Genomic DNA, 10,890 nt, shown 5'->3' with positions numbered 1-10,890 from the left:
TGTTAAGGACAGAGGCTGAAACTAAACTGATAGATAAAAGCTTCTACAGGGTGTTTACAAAATCCAGCCCAAGAATCCAAGGTGCAGGGAGCCATTCCCCTACCCACTGACTGCACACAATTGCCAGAGACTAATGCAAGCCATCATTTCTATTTCTTTTATTTTTTCCCCCTTTGTCACATCTGGTCCTTCCTTGTCACAATTGCTTTCTGTATGAATTGTAATCCTTACAGAGTGTAATCATGGTTGAAAAATGTTCCAACAGACTGATACAGTTCCATCTTTTTAATTTAAATATCAACACTGCTGAATCAAGTAGAATTGCCCTTCTGATGGATGTCACTGTATGTGTATACACACATACGTACATATGCATGTACCTGTGTAAATGTCTTTATATATACATGTAGTGGCACATATATTGCTGTGTGCATATAAACAGATATGTATATACAAATAAATGTATATAGTGGCAAAGATGACAAGTTAAAAAATAAAAACATTCATCTGTATTTACTACATTCATCTATATTTACTATTCAGACTGATAAGAATGTAAAAGAGAAGGATAGAAGAGGATCTAATAGTAAATGAGATTAAAATAAACCCTTCTGCTTGGATAATAATTAGTGCTGTTTGTAGGTACGCAGAAAAGAATTTTGTAAGTGGACATTGAGTTGTGTTCATAACCATTACCCTTTTGGGAAAACAGTCCTCCCACATTTATTTTTAGACAACTCTAGACTGAAAAGCAGCCTATTTTGTTGGGGACTAAGTTGTTGCATAATGTTGGCTCACAACTCTTCAAAATTCAGATGTTTGCTTTTAAAAAAGAAGATACACTTTCCATTTTTGTACTTGGCACATTAAAAAAAGAAAGGGGATATCAATATTGCCTTTACCTCCTCTTGATGTGTCTCCCTTGGAAGATGTTTCAGCATCTTCGTAAAGGCAGAAATGTACTGACTGTTCCTCCTTCTTCTGCCCCAAGGACCTGAGAATTACACAGAGCCTGCTATTCTTGGTCTACATCACCATTGGGTCAAACAAAACTCTGGGCAATCTGCTGAGTTTTAGACTGCTTTCTGACACTCACTGCAGCTTATCAGAATGCAAAACTACTCCAGCCATGACATTTTTAACATGGGAATGATTCTTTAGTTGTGGACCATACGATAAAAGCTTTTTTTACTGAGCCCTTGTTTATCATAAAGATATACGTGTCACAGAGAGGGTATTTTCCTGTCCCCACAGCATGAGGTTTCCACCTTGCTGGTAAGGATATGTACCACATCCTGGGAGAGGCATCCGATTCCAGCAGTGACATCAGGGTGATTTTCTCAAGCAGTTGATTAAGGGCCTGCCCATCTGCTGCTGTTTATAAGCCCTTGGGACTTGTCGCATGAACATTTCCAGTGCCCAAAGTTGTGTTAGGAATTCTTGTCCCTCTTGCTTCTGGAAGAACAAAGGTCTAGCAAAAACAGATCTTTTGCAAGCAGGGAATCACGTTGCTCTCCAATGTTTTTCCTCTTTGTTGCTTGATCAGAATCAGAGGCATACAGGCAAAGCAAGTATTTATTGTTGCCATTAGCCTAGCTTTTGCCCTCTTAAATCCTTTGCATCTAAGGCATAGACATTTTGTAGGCCATTATAGAGCCTTTTCTGACTTTGCCAGAGGGCCCTGGTCTGTCCATCCCACCAGGTCTCTGAGAAGCAAAGAACATCAAACTAAATGAAAATGTGCTGGATGCAGTCCTATCTCATTCGCCTTCCACCTTTCAAGAAGTGCACGTGCATTTTTTGTGTCTCTCACTAAAGTGATGCACTTGATATCAGCAGTACTATGTTTCTGAGGAGACCGAGGAGACTGGCACACTGCTGACTTCCACCTTCCAATGGGGATTTGAGGATTTAGGTCTGTTCATGAGCTCTGGCTCTTGAGTAGGACAATATTCAGTACCTTTTTGAGTATGTTAGAAATTAATTACAAAGATGAAGGGTGATATAATATGATGTGAGCTGATATTTGCACTTGGCATTTTGAATGATAAACCAATATTAATCACGTTATCATCCTTCAGTGGTAGCATTGTCATTATTATATCTGTAAACCGAAAGCCCTATCAGTTTCAGCAGCAAATAACAAAGAAAGTACTCCCTGCCCCAGAGCACTTGCAATCCAAATATCACAAAAGACAGGGTTACGTGCCTCCTTAACGAAAGCCAGATGTTTGATTTCAAGGAGGGAATTAAAATTTATTTTCACTAGGGAATTTTTCTCAAGCAGAAGGTCAGCATGGGAGAAAGCACGCAGGAAGTTTCCCTACTGGCATTTGTGCTAATTAAGGGTGCAGAACAGATTCAGTAAATAACCCACTGTTTTCACAAGCCAATAAACATTTTGAAAAGCATCTCCTTCTGAGCTTTAAATACCAGAGAATAAATGTGATTTATTTATTTTCAGTTAAATAGAGTTAAATATTTTTAGCTGGGGTTTTTGTGGCCTGAAAAGTGGAAGGAAGGAGAAGTCAGGAGAACAATTTTCCTCCTGTTTTACAATGCGTGACCACGTCTTTCACTTCACCTGAGAATGCCAAAAGACAGTCTGAAGTCTCTTTGTGCTCTGAACATTGAACTTCAGGTCACCTCCTTGCCAGGCATCTCTCCTTTATCTTGACTATGTTTGCAGAGAAGGCGGTCAATTGCTTTTGTCTTTTATGGACTACCAAGCCCGTGATGCAATATTATCTTTTTCCAAGCCAGCATTTTGATTTCTGCTTCCCTTTTCAGCACTAGGGTATAGTAGGAAAACTGCAAATGTTTGTGACAGCAGTTCAGGCTGTGAGGAGGTCAGGATGATTTTCCTCTCAGTACCTGGGGAAACAGACGGTGCTGCCAAAGTGGGGCATGGGCTGCATGGAGGAGAGGGAGGAGGAACAACAGCTTTTCCTGGCATCAGAAGTGGAAAGATCAGAGATGAGAAAATACGCTGCAAAGGAGCGTGGTTCTTCCCCAGGATAATGGGAAACTCCTGCTGAAGGAAGGAGGCTTCCTTCTGCCCGCACAGAGCCCTGCAAAGTTCCCCCCTTGCCTGACGTCTGGGGCTTAGTATTAGGTTCCCACTCTTCTGTTACTTAATTCACAGGTATTGACAGAATAAACCTCGTTAGCATGCCGGAAAACATGGTGCCAGCTGGAGCTTTGTCACAGTGTTTAAGCAAAAGCCTGAACTCAACAGATGCTTCGGATGACAGAAGTCATTTGGTGGGCGAAACCGTGGCAAATGTATACGCGTCAAAATGCAGAGTCAGAGCAGGATGCTAATAGCCTCCTGCTGAGCAATTCAGAGGGATTTTTAGCCCAGCAGTGCCTTCTGGGCAAGATTTGGCTTGGCTCTATCAGGCACCTGGCACAGTGGCTCTTACAGGTCTGTAAGACATAGTCTGCTTTTGTGGGGAGAGGATGAGCAAGGGTGTGGAAAAAAAAACACAGATCCTTTGATTTTAATCACACTGATGATTTAGTATCAATCTCAAAACAGAAGTAGTTTCAAAAACAACAGCTAGACTTGACAGAAGGCCAGGATTTTCTTAAAAAAAAAAAAAAAAGAGAGAGAGAGAGAGAGAAGAAAGAAAAGCATTGCATTTTTTCACTGGATACAGTGAGATCTGTGAAACTACTGGGGATTTTTATGTTTGTTTAGATTCCCTCAGAGACACAGATCTGTAGTCATGGCTTGTCTGGTCATTTTGGCACAAATATTAACACTCTTATTCTTTTTCTTGCAACCCCAGCTTCTGTTCTGTGTTGGTTTTATTTTTTTTTTCTTCTGCCTGTTTGAAAAACCTATCTCCCCTAACTCCTTTATACTTAGTAATGAGGGATGATCACACTTGAAGTAATTAACAAGGGGAGAAAAAAAAAAAAAAAGAAAAAGAAATGCTACGCCTTCCCAAAACTACTTACTGTGTTCCTTCTTCTAAACAAATACATTCATGGGTTTGTACCTTCTAAGCAAGTTAAAATGTGCTGTTTTCTTGCAAACCTGTCTCGATGTCCATACTTAATATCCATGCAGTAGGTGAGGGTGCCATAATTTTCCCTGTCTGTATACGAAGGTTCCCTTAGTTCAGTGTTTCTGCTTGAAAAGTCTCCTCTTCCTTCATGAGCTTCTCTGTTTTTAATTGAACTGGCTCAGCACCACACAGAAGCAATTTCCCTTTAGGTCCTTCAAAGTGAGATGTTTTCTCTAAGTGTTTAAATCTAATGCATCAATGAAAGATGTTCTACAAATTGTGAAATGTTTTCTAGGGTTTGGATTACAGACTGGTTTGTGCAAACAGTTAGATAAATCTCTCATCAGAAGCATGTGGTTGGTTTTGTGTATACGTCCCTTAGCTGTAAGCAGGATCATGTGCTGATTAAAAAAGGGAAGTGGATTGTATATTTTGGCCATTTTATTTTGTGCTTCAGACCTGCTTAACAGAAGCAGATTTTGTGTATGTGTGTGTAAGAGATGGATTCACGTGGCTATCTGTCAGTGGAGTGCACAGTCCCCTGTCCTTCCCATCTGTATCCCACCTGTGTGTCAGATGGGCTTGGGAGGTTTAAGAAGTGGGAAGTCATCCTTCTTCCAGGAGGAGCAGCAGGTGCTCTCCATCAAAAAAGAGATAGAGGTAGCCACCTCAGCAAAACTGGTGGAGCCTGGCCATGTCCGTGGGCTAGTGGCTGGTCTTTGCATGACATTATTTTCTTGAGCCCCATGGAGCCAGGTCAGCAAAGAACAGGATTGGTGTCACAGCTCTGTTCCTGGCTCCTTGCTGCAGAGGATGATGTTTCGGCCAGCAGGACAGAGAGCAGAGCCTCTGGTTGCATGGTACAGGCCTTACTCTTGGCTGAATGGGGCCTCCAGGCAGACCTGGCCCATGTAATCCATGGAGATGCTGAGCAGAAGAGACCTTCTGACTTTTCTTCCAACTGAACCATCATAGCAAAGTGCAATACCAGACACTCAGCCTGCTTGCTTTTGAAAATGCCTGTTTTTAGAGCTGTAAACAAGCATGCCATGAAACGTCTTCAGTGGGATGTGCTTCCCTGCAGCACTGCTAAGCCATGTATGAAGTGTGACCAACCCTCACATCTGGTACCAGTCTCGGTGTCGGGAACGGGACCACACGATTAAAGCATGGGAGGAAACAAGAGCTTCTCTGTGCTGAGGTTGCACAATTGGCGCTCAGTCGGAGGAGCAAGGCCAGGCAGAGGTTCAGCATGACCTCCGCCTGACTCATATTTTTTCCTGCTGTTACCAATAAGAGCTTTTTCCTCATGAGTCACTTTAAAACATTTTGTGCATGTTCAGGGAAAAAAAACACAACCCAAAGATTTTCCTGAGGAACAGTCTGTCGGTAAGGCAGAACGAATCACTGAATGCAGTCAGGGGCTGCTCTGTCTGCACAGCTGAGCTAAACAACTCTTAGGATTTCCAGTGAATGGTTTTCTGCTGTCGTATGTGAATGTCCTTTTGTTTTTGGTGCATTTGTCACCAAAGCACATCAGTGAAATAAGCAAGTGTTACTATTCCACTTTTTGGATGTGTCTGAAGCTCATGGAAACAAGGACCCCTTCAAAAAGCTGCCAGGTTACTGTCCATCCTCACATAGGCCTGGCATATACTGGCAAAATTGTGTTTTTCCTATTTTTATTTTTATTCAGCTAACGTAAGCAAAAACACATCTATAGTATTGCAGCCTTGGCTTCCACAGGGTCTGAAATGTTGGACTTTCTGCCTCTCCCCATGTCTTCATTGCACTGGCAAGTTTGACCTGTGGCTCATGGCCACACATGAGATTGGTGGCAGGGAGCTGAGGTCTCTCAAATCCCAGACCAGAGTTTTATCTCTGAGGGCTGAGTAGTTCAGATATCTGAGAAGTACAAACCTCTGTCAGGAGCAAACATTAAGGTGTCAATAGTATGTACTGAATTTCAGAAAATGGAATAAATTTGTGTGATGATGATGAGTGATTTATTTTGTTTCGTCTTTAACTGCATAAAGTTTCTTCTGGCTAAGTCATCCTGTTGCCTTCTTCTAACACCTTTTGGCCTTGCTGGCCAACTGGAGCCAGTTTTGACAGCTGACAACTTGAAGGCTATAAAGTTCCTGTACCAATGGCTGATTCTAAGAGGTTGGGTTGAATGATTTACTGGTTCTCAAGCTTTAAGTTCTGTACATTTACAGAAGACGTTGATTTCTGGAGCACGCTTTTTCAGCAGCTTTCGTTGGATTCCCATGGAACCAAAACCCATGCCTGGTTACTTTCCCATGGAACCCAAATGCATAGTCCTGCTTCCTGCATGCAAGCCAGTCTGTCTTGAAATGTCATGACTGTTTTGGGTATCTGGTATAGTGATTACTTCATAGACAAAATAATGCAAAAGCAAAAAGAAATGTTCCAGCAACTGACCTTTCTGTGTCAAACTCCTGGCTTAAAGAAGATTGGGATCTTTAAGTGACTAAGTAAGTCAAAAGTGTATGTCTGTAAAGAAATAAATGCCTAAGAAGAGTGATGACAAAGCCTGCACTCAGTGATGATATTATACAGTTCAGGAGAGTCAAATCCTATGTGTCCCATCTCTAAATATATGCTTTTTTTTTTTTTTTTGCATGGATTTTACATGGCTTTTATTGGCATAGTTCTTGTTTGTATAAATGACACACTTCAGATCAATTCAGACATTACAAACGTAACTGCAGAAAGTATAAACAACAAAGCCAAGAGAACAGATCAGCTCCTGATGACTGGACCAGGAGGGCTGTGATGAGCTCCTCCCAGACTGCACTCCAGCACACTACCAGCACCATACAGCCAGGCATTTGATTCCAGTAAGCATTTCCTTCTCTGTTCCTCTCAGTTGACCTTCCTCATCAGCATAGCAAAAGTGAGCAAATTTTCCACTGGGGTCTTAAGTTAACACCTAGTTGAAATGAACGAGGGAAAAAACACCAAAACTTTATTTGTGAAATAAACCAGTAGCTGCTAAAAATATAATTACATGTAACCAGCAATGTGTGTACAAGTGGTTGGTTTTCCAAAATGATTGATGAATCTATCTAGCTTCCCTGCAGGAGACTCTGTATTGAGCTGTGTTGGGTAAACACAACTCATTACAGCAACTACAGTAATATGAGGAGCACATGCTACTTGCGTGGGATGCAGGGCATCGTCTTAAACTTATTGCAGTTGCTTACTGCAGTGCAAGAATGTGTCTGGAAGATTTTTAAATGGCTGTACGTGCACAGGATATGTGCTTATTTGACTGAGTGGTGTCTCCCAACACCTGCATGGCTGAGAAATGAAATTGTTGAGTGCATAAATGGTTGTAATGCTGATGAAACAAAGCAGTTATACATCAGAACCTCTAAGAATTTGAAAATTACAAGGTCATTGCTGTATATGTCTTTTGTATCCATTTCTTACCTAGATTAAAAGCCCACTGACTTTACTTACAGTTTTGTTTGAAAAGGGGTTTCTGCATATCTGTGTAGGAACCGTTTCAGTCACTCCTGCAATGAAGTTGCAACTCGCTGTTGGTTACCTCTCCCTGAGTACAGGCCTGCAACAGCTGCCAGCCTTGAGGCTGAGCTGTGGCTATGCAAAGTTGGATCCATGTTTCCTAAAAGTCCTAAAGCTGAGCATGTACCTAAATACTCTAGATCAGAGACGTCAGTCTTTTATTGCAAGTTGGAGGATTATCTTCAGTCATGGAAGTCCTCAGTGCTGAAGATGGTAACATTTGTTCTACAGCTAACTCTGAAAGCAGCAGCTGTTTAAGACATATGGCAGCCTATCCAGCAATTTAGGATTCTAAGTGGGAGACCCCAACACAATCCAGTTCAGATATCAGCCTGGAATTACCCATATTTGAATTTAGCCAGGACATAAGCTTCTTGCAGAAAGTGCCAAGTCATTTCTAAGTACTGCAGATCTTTTTTTTTTTTTTTTTTTTTGTTAGAGCTAGCTGGAAATTTTTAGTCATGATTTATTTTTTTTAATGTTATTAGTGGGATTTTCGAGTCAAATGCATTCTTTGTAAAGCCTACAGCCAGAGTCTCCCCACTGCCTCGCTGTGCTAAGAGGAGATAAAAATGGTACACCTGGGACCTGCAGCCCAACTAGACATCCTGGTGTGGGCAGGAGAAAGGGTGCTAAGGTACACATTCTCCTCAGGCATAGCAGCAATATTTCCAAACCAATATATATATATTTGGTTGAAATGTTCTCCTATGCCCATTTTGCACTTTTCACCAAACCAGTTTTTCAGTTGAGGGCCCTGACTGTCCTGCTTTGTGAGTGCTGAAAAGGTGATTGCCTGGAAGTATTTTATAGAAACTGTATTAGTGATATTCTGCACATATAGAAATGAAAGAGTTTGTGGTTCTAGCTCCCTTACATCTGGCTCTTTTATGCACATGAAATTGCCTATGGTGCTGCTATCTGTATTTAAGTACAGATCTGAACATATTACATCAGCTCAAAGAACCATACCTGTGACTTTCCATACCTCATTGTCAGCTCCTAATAAAATACTGAGTTGGGTTTAGTCCTTTACTGCGTATAAGCCAAGTTAGTTGCACTGAAGTTATTGTCATGCATTGTAAAGCCACAGACACATTCCTCCTGGGAGCCTGCCTTTGTGATTTACATGAAGAAAAGAAAGGGGTTTTGGTTTCTCGAGCGTACTGACTCATGCCCTCTCTGCTAGGCGTTCTTGTTTGCCAGCACTGCTCTAGCTTATGTGGTGCTGAAATTGCAATGAAACGAGGAGCAAAGTGAGAACAGCCAGTGAAACAGCATAAATTCAGGAAAAGCATTGACAGAGACATTGTACTCATCTTCAAGACCTGAAAACAATATCATCTGATGTGTGAACAGTAACAAAATTTAGGATATATATACCTGACAGCTGAGGTACATAAACCTATCTCCTAACTGTCAGGTATTCAAGGCAAAGAGGGAATAAGTGCTCCATGGGATAACCATGGATTCAACCAGGAATTTTGGAATGCCTTGCTCTCAAAGTGATGCAGGGAGGTGAAGCCGGGCAGGCAGAAGAGGCAGGTTCCCAGGGGAGAGCACGAACGAGAGAGAAGCGGTGAAATTCCCACCGGAGTCCCTTTGTTTCTGCTGCTAGCAGCTATCACCCACCTGCAGCAGGAGAACAAACACAGCACAGTTTCCCTTGATCCAAAAGCCTGAAAGTGAGGCCAACTGAGCTGGACTGCCCTGCAAACGAAGCAGTAAGAAGGGCTCATCCCGGCCAGGCAACACCATGGCCAGGGTCCCTACTCTGGTTTTGGTTCTCATCCTCTGGGCAGCCACGCAGCAGGGAAGGGGAAATGAAATCACAGGTGAGTGATGCAAACCAGTGCAGAGGACCACAGTTATTCTGTAGGACAGCTTGGGTTGGGTGTGGGATATCTCCTTATCTCAAATAAATAAAGTAGTGGCCCTCTCCAAAGAGCTGGCAGCATTGCAGCGACCATTTATGAAGTCTCTGTTGACAATTAACCAAACAAAACCTCACCTTTTGTGCCAAAATCCTAGTCTTCAGGCAAAAGCCTTGTCTTTTCCTCTGTGCCACAGGTAAATGAGTAGGATTTCTGCTTTACGTTCAGGAATGTGCACATTTTTATGAGAATTGTCTTCAGAATAAACTTTTGGAGGAAATTATGTGGTAGCGTACATGGCAAATTCTGAGAGATGCATAAAATGAGACCGTAGGTGACGTGTTTAACTTTCATCTATGTTGTAGGCTGTGGTTTGGAAAAAAAAGAAAAAACAACTAATCCAGTTGCCGGGTTTTAACTGCTATATTAAATCCTAAATCATTCTTAATTTCTGGTTTGATTTATTTAGATGAAAAAAGATTGTGATTTTTTGGCTGGCTTTTATTGTGTTTTTTTTTTTTTTTTTTTTTTTTAATTAAGAGGTTTTTTGAGTCTCAGTTAAAATCAAAACCATATTTTTAAAAGCTTTGCAAACTTTTCTGTTATCCTGTCAAAGCCACATTTAAAAAAGCTGTTGCTAGAGGTCGGGAGTCAGCAGAATGCCTGTTCTGCTGCTGCTTCAAGTCAATGTTTCTGATTTTAGAAAGAGCTTGAAATGACCAGAAAAACTGAGTTCTCAACGCATTTTTTTCCCCATGTTTCAGAGCCTCTGCCTTTTAAAGTTGCATTTGAATCTGCCTTCTGTGAGCCTGTTCCAACAGACTACTTTTGAGGTTATGGCAAAGCAGGAGAGGGGCTCATCTCTGGCTCTTGCTGTCTTCCAGTGAAAGGTTTTGCAGATTTCGGCTCACAGTGACATTTCTGGCCCTTGAGCAGCTCTTGTGAGGTTTCCAGAATTGCAACTAAGTCTGTGGTGTAAAAGCCATCTTTTTAATTATTATTTATTTTTATTTGTATTTATTTATTTATTTGTTTTTGTTGCTGAGTTTTTGATCCTGCTCTCAGCTTCTGGCTCTGCTCTGGGTTTGACTTTCAGTCCTGAGCAGCCTGCTCCTAACACAGGCTTCCCTTGCAGCCTTTCTCCTGAGTATCTATTTCTATTAACAAAACAGGTGCTTTAAGGTTTTTGTTTTTTTTTTTTCTTCCTCTTGCTTAACACAATAAAATTAGTACTTTTTCCTGCCAGTGCTGAAAGCTGGTGATTGCTAAGATAAAAACATGAAGCCCAGAGATGACTAACATAGCACTGCCAATGGTAGGGGACTCCGTACTTCTGCTTTGCTATTAACTATGTGCTGCTGGAAAAAGCAGCCGGTGTTGTTTGATTCCGCTTGATAGTGCCATAATCCCGTAGATGGGGGCTAATGAGAACTGACAGCCAATTT

Source organism: Aythya ferina, assembly GCF_964211825.1.
Source record: "Aythya ferina genome assembly, chromosome: 1".
Taxonomy (NCBI): Eukaryota; Metazoa; Chordata; class Aves; order Anseriformes; family Anatidae; genus Aythya; species Aythya ferina.
Note: the sequence above shows the minus strand (reverse complement) of the source record.